The sequence below is a fragment of the Mobula birostris genome, chromosome 27, assembly GCF_030028105.1.
Source record: "Mobula birostris isolate sMobBir1 chromosome 27, sMobBir1.hap1, whole genome shotgun sequence".
NCBI classification, from domain to species: domain Eukaryota; kingdom Metazoa; phylum Chordata; class Chondrichthyes; order Myliobatiformes; family Myliobatidae; genus Mobula; species Mobula birostris.
In genome coordinates this window covers 45,943,214-45,967,424 of record NC_092396.1, presented here as the reverse complement: position 1 = coordinate 45,967,424, position 24,211 = coordinate 45,943,214, and the positions used below count along the sequence as shown (strand labels likewise).

The window sequence follows — 24,211 nt, the reverse complement described above, 5'->3', positions numbered from 1 at the left end:
AACCCTCCCCAAAAGCACTAACAAACCTCCCTGCAAGGATATTGGTCCCCATGTAGTTCAGGTGTAACTCGTCTCTCTTGTACAGGTCCCACCTGCCCCAGAAGAGGTCCCAATGAGCCTGAAATCTGAAACCCTGCCCCCTACACCAGTTCCTCAGCCACGTATTCATCTGCCAGAGCATCCTATTCTTACTCTCACTGGCACGTGGCACAGGTAGCAATCCTGAGATTACCACCCTCGAGGTCCTGCTTTTCAACTTCCTACTAAGCTCTCTATACTCACTCTTCAGGACCTCCTCACTCTTTCTTCCTACGTCATTGGTACCGATGTGCACCATGACATCTGGCTGATCACCCTCCCACTTCAGAATGTTGTGCATGTGATCAGAGACATCCCTGACCCTGGCACCCAGGAGGCAACAAACCATCTGGGAGTCTCTGTCACAACCACAGAACCTCCTGTCTATACCTCTAACTATCGAGTCCCCTATCACTACCGCTCTCCTCTTCTTCCACCCTCCCTTCTGCACTGCAGAGCCAGACTCAGTGCCAGAGATCTGGCTGCCACAGCTTGTCCCAGGTAAGTCATCCCCCCCCCCCCCCCACCAACAGTATCCAATGCGGTATACTTGTTGTTGAGGGGAATGGCCACAGGGGAACCCTGCTCTGCCTGCCCTTTCCCCTTCCCTTGCCGGACGGTAACCCAATTACCTGTGTGCTGCTCCTTTGGCGTAACTACCTCCCTGAAGCTACTACCTATAATCTCCTCATTCTCCTGAATGATCCGGAGGTCATCCAGCTCCTGCTCCAGTTCCCTAACGAAGTTTGTTAGGAGTTTACATCCTATTTTAGAGTATTACCATCACAGTCTCCAAAATCAGAATCAGGTTTATTATCACCAGCATGTGTTGTGAAATGTGTTACCTTAGTTAATGCAATGCATGATAATATAGAAAGAATGAATAAACAATTAAATAAATAAATTACATGAGTAATTACTTGTATATTGAATAGATTAAAAATAGTGCAAAAACAGAAATTAAAAATTAAGTGAGATTGTGTTCATGGGTTCAATGTCCATTTAGGAATCATATGGCAGAGGGGAAGAAGCTGTTCCAGCCATCAATATTTCTGGGTTTATTTATCACTGCTCAGAAACTTAATTCCAATCCCCATTCCCATTCTATCATGACTCTCCTGCCACGATGAGGCCACACTCAGGTTGATGGAGCAACGCCTCATATTCCATCTGTGTAGCCTCCAATATGATAGCATGAACATTGATTTCTCCAACTTCTGGTAACTCTGGCCTCTCTATTTCCTTGTCTCTTTATCTCACCACCTATCATCCTTCCTCCTCTCCTCCTTCCCCCTTCTCCAGCCCTGTATCTCTTTCACCAATCAACTTCCCAGCTTTTTACTTCACCCCTCCCCCACCTCTTGGTTTCACCTCTCACTTTGTGTTTCTTCCTCCCTTTCCCCCATCTTCTGACTCTGCCTCCTCCTCTTTTATTCTCCTGTCCTGATGAAGGGTCTCCTCCCAAAACATCGACTGTACTCTTTTCCATAGATGCTGCCTGGCCTTGTGAGTTCCTCCAGCATTTTGAGCATGTTGCTTGGATTTCCAGCATCTACAGATTTTCTCTTGTTTGTCAATAACTGCTCACCCATTTGCTCATCAGGTACTTCCTATTCCCACTGTGGAAGAGTCTTGACCTCCTCAGTTGCCTCAGGACCAGAGAAATAGAGAGAAATAACCTTGATACTGAGAGACAGTATAGGAGGCAGCAGAGACTATGTTATTTATTTAGAGATACAGCATGGAACAGTCCCTTCCAGCTCACCGATTTAGCTCTAGCCTAATCACAGGACAATTTGCAATGATCAATTAACCTATTAACCCAGGGTTGGCCAGCCTTTTACATTCCATGCATCAATTTTTTCACGCACGAGTTCAGATGCGCCATACAACTTTTGTATCCCCATTCAATTCTTGTAAAAATATGTTAATATAGACATATTTAGTATTTTTAAATGATATATTGATTTAATATAAAAACAAGATAAACATTACTTACCTTAAGGAGACTTTTAACAAATATATTTTGTCTTCTTTTGATTTCTTCCTTTTTCTTAATCACAGACTGTAACCCAGACCCAAGCACTAGCTTCAGTTTTCCTTCTACGTCTGATGTTGTGTTTTATAGAGTCTATTAAGATCATGTCTTCTATTATGTGAGAAAGTGTTTTCACAAACAATGCACAACAGTTTTCCTGATGGACCCGATATAAATAAGAACTCATTTTCCCACCGTTCATTGAATTCACGCTTACCATAACTTTCTGCTTTTCTTTCGCTCATTTTTCTTTTGCACTCTGATGGGTAACTGAATGTAAAAACAAGGCTTAATTTTCAAAAAAGTACAAAACTGCAAATGTTCACAAATGACGAACAAAGCACAAGTCTGTAGCGCACGAGTGTCAATTGTAAATTGACTGGCAAAAACCTGCGACGCACCGCTGGTGCAAATGCCTGGTGCCTCAGGATCAAACGTGCATTGAACAGTCATGAAGCGACTGCAGAACGAAAGTACTTCTTTCCTAGTTTGACTCATTGAACATTTATTAAAAATTGAAAACAGATTAATGTGAAAGAAGATAACATTCTCCAAAGGATGTGCACGGAATAATAAAATTGCTAAAAATAATTGCCAAGTTTTAGATTATTCTCAGTAAAACCCATTTCTAGCTTTAAGCTACTTGAATTCCTGTTATAGATTTTTTTTCTACAAGTCGGTTTTTGGTTAATACTTTTTGCATGAGTAGGCTTACTTTTTTATTATTATCATCACCGGGGTGCAATGCGCCACTTCTAATCATTGGGGTGCATGCGCCACAGGCTGGCCATCCCTGTACTAACCGATACATCTTTCAAGATGGGAGGAAACCAGGGCTCCTGGAGGAAACACATGTACACATGGGAAGAATATACATACTTCCATACAGAGGACATTGGAACTCAACTCCAAACTCCGACACCCTGAGTTGTAATAGCATCATGCTATCTGCTAAGCCACAGTGGCACCCACTTCATTAAGTGCAATGAATATCTATGACCCTGTATTGGTTTAACATTAAAGACAATGAGCAGATGCCCCACCTTAACCTTGGTTCATATTGGTTATAAAAACACGATTTTAAGTGAGAGCAGGTAACGTTTCCCGTCCCTGCTAAATATTACTTGCTCCTAGTCATCAAATGGAGTCTTTCCATTTGGCTGCATTATTCTGCAAGTTAATATTGAAAATAATCCAGCCAGTATTTCACAGGGCAGCAATGGCTAATAGCAGAATACATCTATTTAAGGTGAGTGTTGGAAAGTTTAGAGGAGATATCAGAAGTACTTTTTTTATTCAGAGAGTGGTGAATATCTGGAACTACCAAGGATTGTAGTAAAGGCTGATACAATAGGGAATTTAAAAGGCTCTTGGATAGGCATATTTATGTAAGAATAGTTGAAGGTTTTGAGTTGTGCAAGAGGGTAGGGTTAAATTCGTCGTGGAGTAGGTTAAAAAGTCAGAACAGCATCTTGGGCTTAATTGTCTGTAAAGTTCTGTGTTCTATACCTTTGGTCACTTCATTATTCTTGACATGATATTTTCCAGTGTCCTATCACAGAGGGCAGAGAAGACCACTGCTTGCATTCTAGCATGTTTTTGATTCTGGTCAAAAATGACCTTTGGATCTTAGTGTGGATAATTGGATCCAAGTTAGCTGGGTAATGAGAAGTAAAGGGTAATGGAAATGTATTATGGCTGGAGAGGTGTTTCCAATGTGTCCCATGGAAAACACTGCCACAACCCTTGCTTTTTGTTCTATATATTACTGATTTGGATTATCATAGGTGGCATGTGAAAATTCAGGTAGAAGTTAGTTATCTGGTTCAGGATGATAAGGAAAGCTTCAGGCCACAGAAAGCTAGAAACAGTCTGATTGGCTGCACAGAAATGTGGTGAATGGAATGTAACTCAGAAGTGTAAGGTGAGGGATGGTGATGTGAAGTAAGTTGAAGAATACTGATGGACATGTCGGATGAGGTACCTAGGCCTGTGCTCACAGGAAGAGTGACATGTTGATGTGCTAACCCATGCAAGAATTATCCTGTGTGGTTAAAAAGCCACTCAGGATATTTCCCTTTATTAGCCAAGGCATTAATTCTAGGGACAGTGAGGTTATGCTAGAATTGTTTACAACAATATTTAAACTGCAGCTTGGAGAACTGTGTACATGTCTGGGCCACCACATTACGGAAAAGATGTGATTGTATGAAGACAGATTTACAGTGATGCAGTGATGTGAAGCATTAACTGTTCCTCTTGCCAGAGATGTGGACTGACCTGCTCAGAATTTCCAATATTTTCTGTTTGTATTTTAAATTTGTGAGGATATTGCTAGGACTAGAAAGTTATGGCTTCATTAAAGATTTTATCATAGATCATTGGGCTGTCTTCCAGGACAGGGGTAACCTGTGAAATAGGGATGGGTGGCATCTCACAAAGAGAAAGGGTTTAAACTGGAGTTGCATGACAATAGGAAACAGAAGAGCAAGACAGCAAATGGAGGGGTTAAGTAGAAGGAGTGATCACCACCAATAGCCTGTACTTTTCCAACCATGTAAATGCCATTGCAAAGAAAGCTCACCAGCACCTCCTTTTCGTTAAAAGCCTAAATAAATTTGGCATGTTTGCCAATTTTTACTGACATACCATAGAAAGCATCCTATTGGAATGCATCATGGTATGGCAACTGCTCTGCCCATGATCACAAGAAACACTAGAGAGTTGTGGACACACCTCAACACATAATGGAAACCAGCCTCCCCTCCATAGACTCTGTCTACACTTATCACTGGCTTGGCAAAGCACTCAGCAAAGACCCCACCCACCCTGGACATTCTCTCTTCTTCGCCTTCCATTGGGCACAGGATACAAATTCCAGAAAGCATGTTCCACCAGATTCAAGGACAGCTTTTATCCTACTATTATAAGACTATTGAATAGTTCCCTCGCATGATTAGAAAGACTATTAATCTCACAATCTACCTCATTGTGACCTTGCACCTTATTGTCTGTCTATACTGTAATTTCTCGGTAACACTTGTTCTGTATTCTAATACTGTTTTCCCTTGTATTACCTCAATGTACTGTTGTAATGAATTGATCTGATCCAAGACAAGTTTTTCACTGGTACATGTGACAATAATAGATCAATATAGCAATGTAGAGGTTAGGATGAGTAAGACAGTATGGAAGAACAAACAGGGCCAAATTAATGAACACAGTAGGACTATGAGTTGAAATATGTTTATCGAAATGCGAGGAATGTTAGAGAAACATAGAAACATAGAAAATAGGTGCAGGAGTAGGCCATTCGGCCCTTCGAGCCTGCACCGCCATTCAGTATGATCATGGCTGATCATCCAACTCAGAAACCTGTACGTTTAGCCCTTCAGATCAGATCCCTTTAGCCACAAGGGCCATATCTAACTCCCTCTTAAATATAGCCAATGAACTGGCCTCAACTGTTTCCTGTGGCAGAGAATTCCACAGATTCACCACTCTCTGTGTGAAGAAGTTTTTCCTAATCTCAGTCCTAAAAGGCTTCCCTTTATCCTCAAACTGTGTCCCCTCGTTCTGGACTTCCCCAACATTGGGAACAATCTTCCTGCATCTAGCCTGTCCAATCCCTTTAGGATTTTATACGTTTCAATAAGATCTCCCCTCAATCTTCTAAATTCCAACGAGTATAAGCCTAGTCGATCCAGGTCTCATCATATGAAAGTCCTGCCATCCCGGGAATCAATCTGGTGAACCTTCTTTGTACTCTCTCTATGGCAAGGATGTCTTTCCTCAGATTAGGGGACCAAAACTGCACACAATACTCCAGGTGTGGTCTCACCAAGGCCTTGTACAACTGCAGTAGTACCTCCCTGCTCCTGTACTCGAATCCTCTTGCTATAATTGCCAGCATACCATTCGCCTTTTTCACCGCCTGCTGTACCTGCATGCCCACTTTCAATGCCTGGTGTATAATGACGCCCAGGTGTCGTTGCACCTCCCCTTTTCCTAATTAGCCACCATTCAGATAATAATCTGTTTTCCTGTTTTTGCCACCAAAGTGGATAACCTCACATTTATCCACATTAAATTCCATCTGCCATGAATTTGCCCACTCACCTAACCTATCCAAGTCACCGTGCATCCTCTTAGCATCCTCCTCACAGCTAACACTGCCACCCAGCTTTGTGTCATCCGCAAATTTGGAGATGCTGCATTTAATTCCCTCATCCAAGTCATTAATATATATTGTAAACAACTGGGGTCCTAGCACTGAGCCTTGCGGCACCTCACTAGTCACTGCCTGCCATTCTGAAAAGATCCCGTTTATTTCCACTCTTTGCTTCCTGTCTGCCAACCAATTCTCTATCCACATCAATACCTTACCCCCAATACCGTGTTGTTTTAAGTTTGCACACTAATCTCCTGTGTGGGACCTTGTCAAAAGCCTTTTGAAAATCGAAGTATACCACATCCACTGGTTCTCCCCTATCCACTCTACTAGTTACATCCTCGAAAAATTCTATGAGATTCGTCAGACATGATTTTCCCTTCACAAATCCATGCTGACTTTGTCCGATGATTTCACTGCTTTCCAAATGTGCTGTTATCACATCTTTGATAACTGACTCTAGCATTTTCCCCACCACCAATGTCAGGCTAACCAGTCTATAATTCCCCAGTTTCTCTCTCCCTCCTTTTTTAAAAAGTGGGGTTATATTAGCCACCCTCCAATCCTCAGGAACTAGTCCAGAATCTAAAGAGTTTTGAAAAACTATCACTAATGCATCCCCTATTTCTTGGGCTACTTCCTTAAGCACTCTGGGATGCAGACCATCTGGCCCTGGGAATTTATCTGCCTTTAATGCATTCAATTTACCAAACACCACTTCCCTACTAACATGTATTTCCCTCAGTTCCTCCATCTCACTGGACCCTCTGTCCCCTACTATTTCTGGAAGATTATTTATGTCCTCCTTAGTGAAGACAGAACCAAAGTAGTTATTCAATTGGTCTGCCATGTCCTTGCTCCCCATAATCAATTCACCTGTTTCTGTCTGTAGGGGACCTACATTTGTCTTAACCAATCTTTTTTCTTTTCACATATCTATAAAAGCTTTTACAGTCAGTTTTTATGTTCCCTGCCAGTTTTCTCTCATAATCTTTTTTCCCCTTTCTAATTAAGCCCTTTGTCCTCCTCTGCTGGACTCTGAATTTCTCCCAGTCCTCAGGTGAGCCACTTTTACTGGCTAATTTGTATGCTTCTTCTTTGGAGTTGATACTATCCCTAATTTCCCTTATCAGCCATGGGTGCACTACCTTCCTTGATTTATTCTTTTGCCAAACTGGGATGAACAGTTGTTGTAGTTCATCCATGCGATCTTTAAATGCTTGCCATTGCATATCCACCGTCAACCCTTTAAGTGTCATTTGCCAGTCTATCTTAGCTAATTCACGTCTCATACCTTCAAAGTTACCCCTCTTTAAGTTCAGAACCTTTGTTTCTGAATTAACTATGTTACTCTCCATCTTAATAAAGAATTCCACCATATTATGGTCACTCTTACCCAAGGGGCCTCTCACGACAAGATTGCTAATCAACCTTTCCTCATTACTCAATACCCAGTCCAGAATAGCCTGCTCTCTAGTTGGTTCCTCAACATGTTGGTTCAAAAAACCATCCCGCATACATTCCAAGAAATCCTCTTCCTCAGCACCCTTACCAATTTGGTTCACCCAATCTACATGTAGATTGAAGTCACCCATTATAACTGCTGTTCCTTTATTGCACACAGTTCTAATTTTCTGTTTAATACCATCCCCTACCTCACTACTACTGTTAGGTGGCCTGTACACAGCTCCCACCAGCGTTTTCTGCCCCTTAGTGTTATGCAGCTCTACCCATATCGATTCCACATCTTCCCGACTAATATCTTTCCTTTCTATTGCGTTAATTTCCTCTGTAACCAGCAATGCTACCCCACCTCCTTTTCTTTCATGTCTATCCCTCCTGAATATTGAATATCCCTGAATGTTGAGCTCCCATCCCTGGTCACCCTGGAGCCATGTCTCTGTGATCTCAACTATATCATATTCATTAATAACAATCTGCACTTTTAATTCATCCACCTTGTTACGAATGTTCCTTGCATTGACTCACAAAGCCTTCAGGCTCGCTTTTACAACACTCTTAGCCTTTATACAATTATGTTGAAAAGTGGCCCTTTTTGATTTTTGCCCTGGATTTGCTGGCCTGCCACTTTTACTTTTCACCTTACTACTTTTTTCTTCTACCCTCATTTTACACCCCTCTGTCTCTCTGCACCTGTTCCCATCCCCCTGTTGTGAACTAACCTCCTCTCTCCTAGTCTCTTTAATTTGATTCCCACCCCCGAACCATTCTAGTTTAAAGTCACCTCAGTATCCCTGGCAAATCTCCCCACCAGGATATTGGTCCCCCTAGGATTCAAGTGTAACCCGTCCTTTTTGAACAGGTCACACCTGCGCCAAAAGAGGTCCCAATGATCCAAAAACTTGAATCCCTGCCCCCTACTCCAATCCTTCAGCCACGCATTTATCCGCCACCTCATTGCATTCCTACTCTCACTGTCGCGTGGCACAGGCAGTAATCCCGAGGTTACTACCTTTGTGGTCCTTTTTCTCAACTCCCTTCCTAACTCCCTATATTCTCCTTTCAGGACCTCTTCCCTTTTCCTACCTATGTCATTGGAACCTATATGTACCACGACCTCTGGCTCCTCACCCTCCCACTTCAGGATATCTTGGACGCGATCAGAAATATCCCGGACCCTGGCACCAGGGAGGCAAACTACCATCCAGGTCTCTGGAATCGCCTATCTGACCCCCTTACTATCGAGTCCCCTATTACAACTGCCCTCCTCTTCCTTTCCCTACCCTTCTGAGCTACAGGGCCGGACTCTGTGCCGGAGGCACGGCCACTGTCGCTTTCCCCAGGTAAGCTGTCCCCCCCAACAGTACTGAAACAGGAGTACCTATTGTCAAGGGGCACAGCCACCGGGGTAATCTCTATTACCTGACTCTTCCCCTTCCCCCTCCTAACCGTGACCCACTTGTCTGCCTCCCGTGGCCCCGGTGTGACCACCTGCCTGTAACTCCTCTCTATCAACTCCTCACTCTCCCTGACCAGACGAAGGTCATCGAGCTGCAGCTCCAGTTCCCTAACGCGGTCCCTTAGAAGCTGCATCTCGGTGCACCTGGCGCAGCTGAGGACGTCCGGGAGGCTTGGAGACTCCAGGACCTCCCACATCCGGCACCGAGAACAACAAACTGCCCTCACACTCATACTGCCCCTCTCCTCAAATAACAAAAAAATGAATACCAAACCTTCCTCGCCTCGCCCGTTTCTGCCTAAGCCCGTTGAGCCGAAGCCGTTAAGCCTTCACTCTGCTTCCGGCTCACTCCGCAGCCCGCAAACTACGCTGCTCGCTGTATGAGGCTCTGTTCCTTTTAAATCTTCCGTGCTTCACTGCCCGACGTCACACGCCTGCGCAGTCCCGCCTCTCTGAACGCCGATGGAAAAAAACCTGAAAAATTCAAAAATGGCTTCCTCCGCACTCCCGATCCGATTCTCAGACTTCCTTCTTCGAATATGGGTAAGGCAGATGAACATTGATCCAGATTAGTGCATGGAACTATGGTGCAATAGTGATTACAGAGACTTAGTTATGGGAGGGATAGGATCCTGGGTTTTGATATTTTAGATGAGAAAGTAGGGATGTAAAAGAAGTGGAGCTGCACTGTTCATCAGAGAGAATGTCACAACTGCTGTCCGAGAGGACATCCTGGTAGGTACATCCAGTGAGGCAATATGAGAGAGCTCAGACATAAGCAGTACGCAGTCACTCTGATAGGCTCACAATAGCCAGCAGGAGATAGAGGCACAGATAGATAGATCGATAGATAGACATACTTTATTGATCCCTAGGGAAAATGGGTTTTGCCACAGCCGCACCAAGCAAGAATAGAGTACAAACATAGCAACCTAAAACCACAAATAACCAAATAACAATATGTAAATTATGCCAGATGGAAATAAGTCCAGGACCAGCCTGTTGGCTCAGGGTGTCTGACCCTCCAAGGGAGGAGTTGTAAAGTTTGATGGCCACAGGCAAGAATGACTTCCTATGACACTCTGTGTTGCATCTCGGTGGAGCCGGAGTCCAACAGCAACCAGTTCAATATCCGGGCTACAAACTCGCTCCTTGATCATAATATGACCAGGATTGCACCATCTGTTATTAACCAGAACAGCAAGCCCCCCTCCTTTGTGCTTACCGCTGTCAGTGCAACTCCGGTCAGCCCGACCGGTCTGGAAGCCCTCTATTGAAACGTTTTGGTCGGGTATGTCCTCGTGCAGCCATGTTTCAGTAAAACACATAATATTGCTCTCCGGAAATGTTCTCTGACTCCTGCTAGCGCCGTCAACTCAGTGTATATATAGATATATAGATAGCTATGGAAAGATGTAAAAGCAACACAGTTGTTGTACTAACTTCCCCAATATTGACTGGGATTCCTCAGTGCAAGAGGCTTAGGCTGGGTAGAGTTTCATCAATACATGTCATAGTCATAGAAAAGCACAGTGCAAGACAGGCCATTTGGTCCATCTAGTCCATGCAGACCCATTTAAACTGCCTACTCTCTTCGACCTGCCCTGGAACCATAGCCCTCCATACCTTTACCATCCATGTATCTATCCAAACACTCCTTGAAAGTTGAAATCAAGCTTGTATGCACCACTTGTGCTGGTAGCTCGTTCCAAACTCTCACAACCCTCTGAGTGAAGAAGTTTCCCCTTATGTTCCCCTTAAACTTGTAGCCATTCACTCTTAACAATGACCTCTCGTTGTTCCACCAGGAGGGGTTATTGAAACAGTACATGGATAGGCTAGAAGAGGGATTATCATGGATCTCGTTTGGGAAATGAGTACGGCCAGGAGACTGATACTTCAGCAGAAGTGTATTTTGAGAATATTGATCAGAGCTCCTTAAGTATTAAAATACAGTCTGATAAGAGTAAGCCTAGAATTTGTGGGAAAGTGCTAAATTGGGGAAGGCAAGTACAATGATATTAAACAGGAGCTGGAGGAGTTAATCGGTAGTAGCTATTATCATGCAAGTTCACTTATGACATGTGGGAGATGTTTAAAGACAAGCTCAGGCCTGACAGGTTCCAGCAAGGAGGAAGGACAAGGATGGCAATTCAACACAATATTGAATGATGAGCGTGGCTGGAAACACAGTCAAAACGAAAATGTGTAAGGTCTCGGAAACTAAAACCACAGAGAGTCATGTATAAAGGGAAGGAGGTCCTGTGTAAATGGCAGGAGGAGCAGACTGAAGGAGATTCTGTGTGCAGGGTGGGAGCAGATGGAGGTCCTGTGTAAAGGGTGGAAGGAGCAGATGGAGATCCTGTGTAAAGGGTGGGAGCAGATGGAGGTTCTATGTAATGGGTGGAAGGAGTAGATGGAGATCCTGTGTAAAGGGTGGAAGCAGATGCTGGTCCTGTGTAAAGGGTGGAAGGAGCAGATGGAGGTCCTGTGTAAAGGGTGGAAGGAGCAGATGGAGATTCTGTGTAAAGAGTGGGAGCAGATGGAGGTTCTGTGTAAAGGGTGGGAGCAGATGGAGGTTCTGTGTAAAGGGTGGAAGGAGTAGATGGAGATTCTGTGTAAAGGGTGGAAGGAGCAGATGGAGTTTCTGTGTAAAGGGTGGGAGCAGATGGAGGTTCTGTGTAAAGGGTGGGAGCAGATGGAGGTCCTGTGTAAAGGGTGGAAGGAGTTGTAAAGGGTGGAAGGAGTTGTAAAGGGTGGAAGGAGTAGATGGAGATCCTGTGTAATGGGTGGAAGGAGCAGATGGAGGTCCTGTGTAAAGGGTGGAAGGAGCAGATGGAGATCCTGTGTAAAGGGTGGGAGCAGATGGAGGTTCTATGTAATGGGTGGAAGGAGTAGATGGAGATCCTGTGTAAAGGGTGGAAGCAGATGCTGGTCCTGTGTAAAGGGTGGAAGGAGCAGATGGAGGTCCTGTGTAAAGGGTGGAAGGAGCAGATGGAGATTCTGTGTAAAGAGTGGGAGCAGATGGAGGTTCTGTGTAAAGGGTGGGAGCAGATGGAGGTTCTGTGTAAAGGGTGGAAGGAGTAGATGGAGATTCTGTGTAAAGGGTGGAAGGAGCAGATGGAGTTTCTGTGTAAAGGGTGGGAGCAGATGGAGGTTCTGTGTAAAGGGTGGGAGCAGATGGAGGTCCTGTGTAAAGGGTGGAAGGAGTTGTAAAGGGTGGAAGGAGTTGTAAAGGGTGGAAGGAGTAGATGGAGATCCTGTGTAATGGGTGGAAGGAGCAGATGGAGGTCCTGTGTAAAGGGTGGAAGGAGCAGATGGAGGTTCTGCGTAAAGGGTGGGAGCAGATGGAGGTTCTGTGTAAAGGGTGGGAGCAGATGGAGGTCCTGTGTAAAGGGTGGAAGGAGCAGATGCTGGTCCTGTGTAAAGGGTGGAAGGAGCAGATGGAGGTTCTGTGTAAAGGGTGGGAGCAGATGGAGGTTCTGTGTAAAGGGTGGGAGCAGATGGAGGTTCTGTGTAAAGGGTGGGAGCAGATGCTGGTCCTGTGTAAAGGGTGGAAGGAGCAGATGCTGGTCCTGTGTAAAGGGTGGAAGGAGCAGATGGAAGATCTGTGTAAAGGGTGGGAGCAGATGGAGGTTCTGTGTAATGGGTGGAAGAAGCAGATGGAGGTTCTGTGTAAAGGGTGGAAGGAGTAGATGGAGATCCTGTGTAAAGGGTGGGAGCAGATGGAGGTTCTGTGTAAAGGGTGGGAGCAGATGGAGGTCCTGTGTAATGGGTGGAAGGAGTAGATGGAGATCCTGTGTAAAGGGTGGGAGCAGATGCTGGTCCTGTGTAAAGGGTGGAAGGAGCAGATGGAGGTTCTGTGTAAAGGGTGGGAGCAGATGGAAGTCCTGTGTAAAGGGTGGAAGCAGATGGAGGTTCTGTGTAAAGGGTGGAAGGAGCAGATGGAGGTTCTGTGTAAAGGGTGGAAGCAGATGGAGGTCCTGTGTAATGGGTGGAAGGAGCAGATGGAGTTTCAGTGTAAAGGGTGGAAGGAGCAGATGGAGGTTTTGTGTAAAGGGTGGAAGGAGCAGATGGAAGATCTGTGTAAAGGGTGGGAGCAGATGGAGGATCTCTGTAAAGGGTGGAAGGAGCAGATGGAGTTTCAGTGTAAAGGGTGGAAGGAGTAGATGGAGGTTCTGTGTAAAGGGTGGGAGCAGATGGAGGTCCTGTGTAAAGGGTGGGAGCAGATGGAGGTTCTGTGTAAAGGGTGGGAGCAGATGCTGGTCCTGTGTAAAGGGTGGAAGGAGCAGATGGAAGATCTGTGTAAAGGGTGGGAGCAGATGGAGGTTCTCTGTAAAGGGTGGAAGGAGCAGATGGAGTTTCAGTGTAAAGGGTGGAAGGAGTAGATGGAGGTCCTGTGTAAAGGGTGGAAGGAGCAGATGCTGGTCCTGTGTAAAGGGTGGGAGCAGATGGAGGTTCTGTGTAAAGGGTGGGAGCAGATGGAGGTCCTGTGTAAAGGGTGGGAGCAGATGGAGATTCTGTGTAAAGGGTGGGAGCAGATGGAGGTCCTGTGTAAAGGGTGGAAGGAGCAGATGCTGGTCCTGTGTAAAGGGTGGAAGGAGCAGTTGGAGGTTCTGTGTAAAGAGTGGGAGCAGATGGAGATTCTGTGTAAAGAGTGGGAGCAGATGGAGGTCCTGTGTAAAAGGTGGAAGGAGCAGATGGAGGTTCTGTGTAAAGGGTGGGAGCAGATGGAGTTTCAGTGTAAAGGGTGGGAGCAGATGGAGGTCCTGTGTAAAGGGTGGGAGCAGATGGAGGTTCTGTGTAAAGGGTGGGAGCAGATGGAGGTCCTGTGTAAAGGGTGGAAGGAGCAGATGGAAGATCTGTGTAAAGGGTGGGAGCAGATGGAGGTCTTGTGTAAAGGGTGGGAGCAGACGGAGGTCCTGTGTAAAGGGTGGGAGCAGATGGAGGTTCTGTGTAAAGGGTGGGAGCAGATGGAGGTCCTGTGTAAAGGGTGGGAGCAGATGGAGGTTTTGGGTAAAGGGTGGAAGGAGCAGATGGAGGTTCTGTGTAAAGGGTGGAAGGAGTAGATGGAGGTTCTGTGTAAAGGGTGGGAGCAGATGGAGGTCCTGTGTAAAGGGTGGGAGCAGATGGAGGTTCTGTGTAAAGGGTGGGAGCAGATGCTGGTCCTGTGTAAAGGGTGGAAGGAGCAGATGGAAGATCTGTGTAAAAGGTGGGAGGAGATGGAGGTTCTGTGTAAAGGGTGGAAGGAGCTGACTCACCAACTACCTACTCATCCATCCTTCAGGCATCTCCTGTTCCCGCTGTGGGAGAATATTGAGCTCAAAACAGAGAGAACTACAATTATCATCCTTTATAACGAGAAACTGCCCAAGGGACAGGAGAACTTTGATTACTGTAGTATTCTACGTTCTACAATGGTGGATTGTTTTCTTGGGAGTGGCAAAAAATAATTGATGTGCATAAAATTATTCAGAGTCCAGAGAGAGCAACCTGGAAGAATCTGTTTCCCTTAGTAGACAATCAGAAATGCGGGGACGAAGCATTAAAGTGAAAGGTAGAAAGCCAAGAGGGAAGATGAGTTCTGCTTTGTTCCATGCAGAGTGTTTCTGTATACAGTATTTGAATACAGCAAATTTGGGTGCAATATGCAGCATCCAAAGTTAGCAGCTCTGAAAATGAATTGTTCAAAGGGCCACTTACACTCAACCTGCAGATCGATATAGAGCACTCTGCACATTTTCACAATGCACGCAGACCATTCACAAATCACTGCTACTGTGCAGGAATTTGAAATACTGTAATCACTCAACACGTCAGGCAGCACCTCTGGATAATGTATCAGGTTGAAATGCTCTTAACAAAACTGGAAATAAGACCTATTTTATTTAGCAGAGAAGATGGAGATAGTGGTATGCGAACGGTGTATAAATGGTACTGTCAGATAGTAAAGGCTGCCTTGTGAAGGCTAATATCTTAAAGAGGTGTAAAGAAAGAAACATTAAAAATTGTCCAAGCAGGAACTGTGAAATCAAAATGTGAATGAGAAGAATGCTACAAAAAAGGTTTGTCAGCATCAGTGTTGAGAAGACAGAGTCAATGCTCGTGTCAATTCCTATATCATACAGGTCATTGATGTGAAATCCCAACAGTAAACCTTCCCACCAATGCCACCCGATCCCCCGTACACTCGTACTCGGACATCAGAGCCAGTCGGTTCTACGCCCATTGGGGAGGTGAGTTATCTGAGTGTTGAGGGACACCCCTTCAGACTGATTGGCGGTACCCTGCATGGTGCTCAACCAGTATTGTTTCATTTCTGCATCTAGTTTCCTGGTCTGATCTTCACCATGGGCATCCAGACACCTCAACCCCACAATGAGATGCCTTGACAGCTCTTCAGCTCCTCCTGGAGCAGAGGCACAACCAGTCGCCCTGCACCTTGGCTGAACTCTTCCTAGCCTCCTCCTTGAAAACCATCTATTTCCTTCAAATCAAAGGTAAATCTGTGGAAACCCAGACTGATTCAGACTCAAGGTCTTGTTTGTGTTTAGAAGGAAATGCATCATCTGCAAGTAGAAGGGATTAGTCTTTTTGGCAGCGACATGGTCAGCCGAAAGGCCTGGTGCTTGCTGTAGGTTAGCAGTCGTACCTCTCATGCTTTCATATAGCCACGTACACTCAGTAAAATGTATCACAAGAAAACCCCAGCAGCAACCTTCGTGGCACACCACTGTCAACTAGGTATATGTCATGAAATTTGCTGTTTTGTGGCAGCAGTACAATGCAATACATAATAAAAACTATAAATTACATTAAGTATATATAAAAAAATTGAAATTAATAAGTAGTGCAAACAGATAGAAGGAGAAAAAGAAAAAAAATTTGAGATAGCATTTATGAGTTCAATGCCCATTCAGAAATCTGATGGTAGAGTGGAATAAGCTGTTCCTGAAACATTGGGTGTGGGTCTTCAGGCTCCTGTGCTTCCCCCTGGATGGTAGCAATGAGAAGAGAGCATGTCCCGGGCTATGGGGGTACTTAATGATGACTGCCGTCTTTTTGAGGCACTACCTTTTGAAAGTGCCCTGGATGCCGAAGAGACTAGTACCCATGGTGGAGCTGGCTGAGTTTGCAACTTCCTGTAGGTTTTTCTGATCTGTTGCAGTGGCCCTCCATACCTCACGCTCACGCAACCAGACAGAATGCTGTCCACTGTACATCTTTAGAAATTTGCCAGTGTCTTTAGTGACATATCAATTCTCCTCAGGCTCCTAATGAAATAGCTGCTGTCATGCCTTCTTTTGTAAATGCATCAATATATTGGTTCCAGAATAGATCCTCAGAGACATTTACACCCAGGAACTTGAAAATGATCACCTTTTCCACTTCTGATCCCTCAATGAGGACTGGTGTGTGCTTCCTTGACTTCCTCTTCTTGAAGTCCACAATCAGTTCCTTGATCTTACTGATGTTGAATGCAAGTTTTTTATCTGCAACAACACTTAACCAGCTGATCTGTCTCTCTCCTGTATGCCTCGTCGTCATCATCTGAAATTCAGCCAATAATAGTTTTGTTTTTGGCAAGTTTATGGATAGCATTTGAGCTGTGCTAGCCACACAATCATAGGTCCTCAAACTTGCAGACATTCTCTCACAATATACATTCACTTTTTTACATGATATAGGTCATGTTCTATATTACTGATCTGGATGGTAGAATTGAGGGCTTTGTGGCCAAGTGTACAAATACTACGAAGATAGGCAGTGTTGAGGAAGCAGGGCGTTTGTACAGTGTTGAAGGACGTGGACAGATTAGGAGAATGGGCAGAGAAGTGGCAGATGGAATACTGTGTGGGGAAGTGGGTGCTCATGCACTTTGGCAGAAGGCATAGACTAATTTATTTCCTCTATTAAATACCGCTAACAAAATGGGGCTTCGTAGGGCAGCTGTGTTGCGAACTCCATACCAACTTTATAATGTACTGCTAATTTCTGCGATTTCCTTCGCATTTCTTGTTCAAGAAACTGATAGTCACATCAGATATGATAGATTGACTCTTTTGAACATTGGGAAGGTGGCATTTATCCACAGCCTTTTCTACACTGAGGACCCCTACTTACACGATCTATGGAAGGTTTATTTATTACACCACCGCTACCTCGGAAGTGGCGCCAGAGGCGAGGGAGAAGGGCCGGCGTGTTGGTGAGGTTGAGACGGTGTGCTAATTGGCCGCTGCTCCGCAGCATACTCCTGCCTAACGTTCAGTCTCTGGATAACAAGCTGTGCGAACTGAGAGCCAGAACCTCCTATCAGCGGGAAACGAAGGAATGTAACGTTTTGTGCTTTGTGGAGACCTGGCTGATGGAGGAGGTACTGGATAATGCCATACTGGGTTCTCCCTGTTCTGAGTGGACAGGTCAAAAAACTTCTCTGGGAAGAGTAACGGAAGAAGGGGTATGCTTCATGGTCAACAATGCTTGTTGTGACCCCCAGAATGTGCATGCACTCAAATCCTTTTGTTCCCTAGATCTGGAGTACCTTGTGCTGTGTAGACCTTACTGACTGCTAGGGGAGTTCATGGCTGTTATTATCACAGCTGTGTATATTCTGCTGCAGGCTGATGCTGACCTGGCTCTCAAGGATCTGTACGAGTCCATCAGCACCTTGGAGACTGTATACGCGGAGGCTGCCTTCATTGTCACCAGAGACTTTAATAGAGAGTCACTGTCTAAAGTCTCTCTGAAGTTTTGTCATCACATCCAAGTGAGCACACGGGGAGATAGCAAACTCGACCACTGCTACTCTCCCTTCCACAACACTTACAAAACACTCCTCTGTCTGCCGTTTGGAAAGTCGGATCACCCCTCCATTTTGCTTCTGCTGATGTACAGGCAGAAGCTGAAACAAGGGGCGGCCACGGTTAAAACCGTGCACTGTTGGTCTGAACAATCAGTCTCCATGCTACAGGACTGCTTTGATGACATTATCTGGAATGTCTTTCGTGACGAGGATGTCTTCGTGTTCAGGGATGGGGTCACAAGCTTCTTCTGGAAGTGCATCGAGGATGTTGTCCCCCAAAAATTGGTCAAGGTGTATCCAAACCAGAAACACTGGATCAACAGTTCCGTGCGAGTAGCACTTACTGTGAGAGACAGAGCTGACGTTGTCTGTGAACAACAGGAACTCAAGAACTGCAGCTACGATCTACGCAAAGTCATCAAGGCAGCGAAATGACAATACAGGGACAAGTTCCAGACACAACTCTCCATCAACAACACGTAGCTTATGGCAAGGTCTGCACACCACTGCAGACTTCAAAGCTAAACGCAGTGGAGTTTCTAACATCGCTGCCTCTCTCCCAGATGAGCTAAATCTTTTTCATGCTCGGCTCAGTGTTGCCAACACTGAGCATCTGAGGAGGGCCACCAAAATGACCTGCACCTTGGTTATCTCTGAGACTGAAGTATGCAGATGTTTCCAATGAGTGGACAGTCGCAAGTCTGCGGGATCTGACGGCATCCAAGGGTGGGTACTCAGGATGTGCACGGCACAATTGGCAGGTGTTTTTACAGGCATCTTTAATCTCTCCCTCTCCCAGTGTAGAGAGCCCTCCTGCTTCAAAACATCCACCATTGTCCCTGTACCAAAAAAGACCAAGGTAACATGTCCGAACAATTGGTGTCCTGTTGCAGTCACCTCAATAATAAGCAAATGCTTTGAGAGGCTAGTCAAGGACTACACCTGCAGCATGCTACCACCCTCACTGGATCCCCTTACATTTCAAGTACTGACACAACTGATTGACAGATGACACAATAGCCACAGCTCTACACACTGTCCTAGCGAAGAAGGATACTTATGTGAGAATGCTGTTCTTGGACTGCAGTTCAGCATTCAACACCATAATTCTCTCCAGGCTTGACAAGAAGCTCACAAACATCAGCCTTCACCCTGCCTCGTGCAACTGGATCCTGGACTTCCTGTCAGATCGCCAGCAGGTGGTGAGAGTGGGTTCCCTCATCTCCACCCCTCTGACCCTCAACACAGGTGCCCCTCAGGGCTGTGTTCTAAGCCCCCTCCTTTTCTCATTGTACACCCATGACTGTGTCGCTACCCACAGCTCCAATCTGCTAATTAAATTTGCTGACGATACTGCATTGATTGGCCTAATCTCAAATAATAATGAGGCAGCCTACAGAGAAGAAGTCATCACCCTGACACAGTGGTATCAAGAAAACAACCTCTCCCTCAATGCTGCAGAAACAAAGGAACTGTTTGTGGGCTACAGGAGGAATGGAGACAGACTGACCCCTATTGACATCAATGGATCTAGGGTTGAGAGGGTGAACAGCTTTAAGTTCCTCAGTATACATATCACTGAGGATCTCACGTAGTTTGTACAATACCGGCTGTGTGGTGAAAAAGGCACAACAGCGTCTCTTGCATCTCAGACGGTTGAAGAAGTTTGGCATGAGTCCCCAAATCCTAAGGACTTTCTACAGGGGCACAATTGAGAGCATCCTGATTGGCTGCGTTATTGCCTGGTGTGGGAACTTACTTCCCTCAGTCGCAGGACTCTGCAGAGAGTGGTGCGGACAGCCCAGTGCATCTGTGGATGTGAACTTCCCACTATTCAGGACATTTTACAGTGACAGGTGCATAAGAAGGGCCTTGGAGGATCATAGGGGACCCAAGTCACCCCATCCACAAACTGTTGCAGCTGCTACCATCAGGGAAACGGTACTGCAGCCTAAAAGCCAGGACCAACAGGCTCCGGGACAGCTTCTTCCACCAGGCCATCAGACTGATTAATTCACGCTGATACAATTGTATTTCTATGCTATATTGACTCTCCTATTGTACATACTATTTTTTACAAATTACTATAAATTGCACATTGCACATTTAGACAGAGATCTGATGTAAAGATTTAGTCCGTGAGCCAGGACCCCAAATTTGGGCCACTGGTACCATCTGGGGGGAATAATTCTTATTGTGATTTTTGGCAAAGTATACACCCCTAGTGCTAGAAAATATGTGATAGCATTGCAGCAGTGGTAGCTTTCTGCCTCCATCAAGCCTCATGTCTTCACCAATCTTGCATGGGACAATATCGATAAACTTGAGGAGACTGTCACTGGAAAGGGTACATCACATAGAGTCAGTGGCATAGTGGTACAGGCCAATGTCTATGGACCACATCTGCCAAGAGCCGAGCTTCCACACATGAGAAACTGAAGCAGAGGTCAGTCACCATTGACGACCAAGAACCGGAAGTATAAGTAGCAGGTGCACATGTGGGCCACAGCCTCTCCCAACCGGGGAACACTGTCCAGGAATTCATGGAATCTGCCGTTCTTGTCTGCAAGAAGAACCTGATGTGGACACTTACAAGGCAAACAGATCCAGAGAATCAGACAATCCCAAGCTGGACTGATTTTAATATCAGCACCAGGGACGAAGAATCAATCTTACAAGATTTTGTTGGGTATCTGCCAACCATCAATTCACCAGCCACAGAGTTGACAACAGTATTTGAAATCCTGAACCAATCAAGCTAATCAGGAGGAACTTCATCCAGAAACAACTGTGGTAGTCTTGGATCAAGCACTCTCTGCAAAAGCCACTGAAATTGCCTGGAAGCACAAAGAGCGCTTCTCCAACATTCTTCTCAGATCGGGACATTCCATACCATAGGTAATGCCTTAGCCATCCTAGGAAAGCGATTTCGGGATGCTGGGCTAAAGGACGTATGCATAGAGGCTGGAATTGTCGCAGAGGGGTCCATCAATGGAGTCCTTGATGGTAAACTCTACAATTGTGCTGTCAGGGTCCACAAGTACATCTATGAAGCACTGATGAGACTCGCATGGGCAGAGTTCACACTGTGGGTTGAGGACAGGAGAAGATTCTGTATGCAACTGTGAATGACAAATGTTACAAAATCACATCTTAAGACAGTGAGGTGTCAGCTCTTCAGTGTCAACAAGAAGAAGCAGATGGCCACCTACTTCTCCATGCTGCCCATGCCAGAATAGAGGGATACCAATCTGTAATGATCTGCTCAGAAGACACAAATGTCTTTTGCATTTTGTGACAAGATTGAGGCCCCGTTGTTCCAGAAGTGTGGCACTAGAACCCATACAAGGCTTGTAGACATCAGGAAGCTTGCTGCCACTGTTGGCATAGAGATTTGTAGAGCTGTTATCGGGTTGCATGCATATACAGGAAGTGACACAGTAAGCGCTTTTGTAGGCAAAGGGAAGACAAGTGCCCTAAAACTTCTGACCAGCAACAGGGAAACTCAGGACACATTCTTAGAGTTGGGTCAGGAATGGGACTTCTCCCCAGAACTGATGCATAAACTGGAGGCATTTACATGTCTCCTGTATGCCCCAAAGCATCAACCATCAAGGTCAATGAGCTCAGGTATCACCTTTTCTGTGCCGAAAAAGGCAAAATCGAAAGTCATCAACTCCCACCATGGAAGGACTGCTTAACAAAACATGCACAGTGAGCCAACTACCAGGCTGGTATATAGAGAAGATGTTTGGAGAAGGACCCACAAGTGCCAAGCCCTGTTGGCAGAGGATGGAAGATGGAGAGAGAAGAGGAAGCTGAACAATTGGTGGTGCACTGGATGGAAGGCCAGTCAGCACCCGATGCTGTCCTGGATCTACTGGCCTGTAACTGTCCAAAAAAATGTTCATTCCCAAGATGTATGTGTGTTGCAAATGGCCTCAGGTGTGCTAACATGTGTAGACTGCCAGACTGTGAGAACCAGGCATCCACCTCAGAGAGTGTGGAAAGTTCAGATGAAGATGTGGAAGACGTGGAAAAATTGGAAAATTATTATCATTATTAATAGGTTATGAAAGTATGGAAAACAAAGTATGGAAAGCAGTCTTTGATTAAATATATTCATTTTACAACCAAAGGGGGCCTAGGTTATGGCCGTGTGGAACCCCACGTTTGAATTATTGTACTCTAATTCCATATGCTATGACAAAAGCTTAAGATTGTTTGATTTGATACAACAATATGAAAATATCATGACATTGATAAAACTCCAGAAATCTCTCCAAATGAGGTTTTTTACCTTTTGAGGGGTGGGGTAACATTTTTTGCTGCACTGATGTTAATATGGAATATATACAAAAAGTGATTACTTATTTGAAGTAATAAAGCTACCACCGGTGCAATGCTATCACATATTTTCTAATTCTAGAGATGTATACCTTGCCAAAAATCACTATGAACATTATTCCCCTCAGATGGTATCGACCAACCCTACTGGCTCACGGACTAATTTTACTCCTCATGTACGTGAAGGATGTAAGAAATAAAGTCAATTCGATTCAATAATCAGAAAGGGGAGCAAATTTAGAAAGAGATTTGGGAATCCTAGTGCAGGATTCCATGAAGTTTAACTTGCAAGTTGAGTTAGTTGTATGGAATGCCTCTACTTTCTGAAGAGGCTAAAGAGAGCTGGACTATGAACATCACTACTCACAACCTTCTACAATTGCGCAGTAGAGAGCGTCGTAACATGCTGCATCACTGCAGGGTACGGAAACTGCTTTGTGGTGGACAACAAGGCTCGACAACAGGTAGTCAAAACTGCCTAATTCATCACTGGCATCAGCCTACCCACCATCAAGGACAAGTATAAAGAAAGGTGCTGGAAAAAGGCTACCAATATGATGAAAGATCTCACACTCCACTCCCATCAGAGTGGAGGTTATGTAGCATCCACGCCAGGACCACCAGACTCAAAAACTGTGACTTTCCTTGAGCGGCAAAGCTGATCAATACTTTCTTCCACTGATCCACCCCTCCACACCCTTAACCACCACTACTTTATAATTTCCTGTCAGTCACCTTATATTAGATTAGATTAGATTATGAGGACACGCAGTCCTCTTTTATTGTCATTTAGTAATGCATGCATTAAGAAATGATACAATGTTCCTCCAGTTTGATATCACAGAAACACAAGACAAACCAAGACTAAAAAACTGACAAAAACCACATAATTACAGCATATAGTTACAACAGTGCAAAGCAATACCGTAATTTGATAAAGAACAGACCATGGGCACAGTAAAAAAAAGTCTCAAAGTTTCTCGAAAGTCCCAACATCTCACGCAGACGGTAGAAGGGAGAAACTTTCCCTGCCATGAACCTACAGCGCCGCAAACTTGCCGATACATACAGCACCTTGGAAGCACCCGACCACAGCCAACTCTTGAGTCCATCTGAAAATTTCGAGCCTCCGACCAGCCCTCCGAGCACTGAGCACCATCTCTGCTGAGCACTTCGACCCCACCCCCAGCAACAGGCAGTAGGCAAAGCCGAGGATTTGGGGCCTTCCCCTCTGGAGATTCTCGATTGCACAGTAGCAGTGGCAGCGAAGCAGGCATTTCAGAAGTTTCTCCAGATGTTCCTCCATGCTTCTCACATCTGCCTCTGTCAAATCAGGATTGTGCACGGTACCTACTTAACAAATACTAATATCATTTCGGAGCGGCTGCGCGCGCTGCGTCGTGCCGCCATCTTCTCCTCCCCTCACAGACACAAGAGTGTCTTATATACAGACACTCCTGTACCTAGTGTCACTGTGCATACAATAAATCTATGTATAAAAAATCTTATGTATTTATATTTATTGTGATTTTCATTATTGTGTTCTTTATCTTATCATGGTTTTGTGCTGCATCAGATATGGGGTAACAATTATGTATTGGAAATAACATTAAACCATCCTAAATCTATAACAAAATGCATGCATTTCAAGAAGACTGGTATATAAAATCAATGATGTAATGCTGAGGCTTATTAAGGCATTGGTTAGACCACGTTTTGAGTATTGTGAACAGTTCTGGTAAGAGTGCATATGCTGGCATTACAGTGTGTCCAGAGGAGATTCATGAGAAAGGGTAGATATATGAGGAGTATTTGGTACTTACTGAGGTTTAGAAGAATGGGGGGGGAGGGTGG

The 24,211-nt window shown here is 45.0% G+C and overlaps 1 protein-coding gene across 7 annotated transcripts in view; it reads left to right on the top strand.

Moving 5' to 3' along the window:
- LOC140188781 (ephrin type-B receptor 2) overlaps positions 1-24,211 on the top strand; it is a 490,120-nt gene that overhangs the window by 157,652 nt on the left and 308,257 nt on the right. Inside the window, exon 2 of one of the 7 annotated variants that reach the window (XM_072245409.1) lies at positions 15,537-15,707. The exons of the other annotated variants lie outside the window; for them this stretch is intronic. The gene's annotated coding sequence lies outside the window, so the exon portion shown is untranslated. The remainder of the gene's footprint in view (positions 1-15,536; positions 15,708-24,211) is intronic. 7 annotated transcript variants of the gene reach the window in all.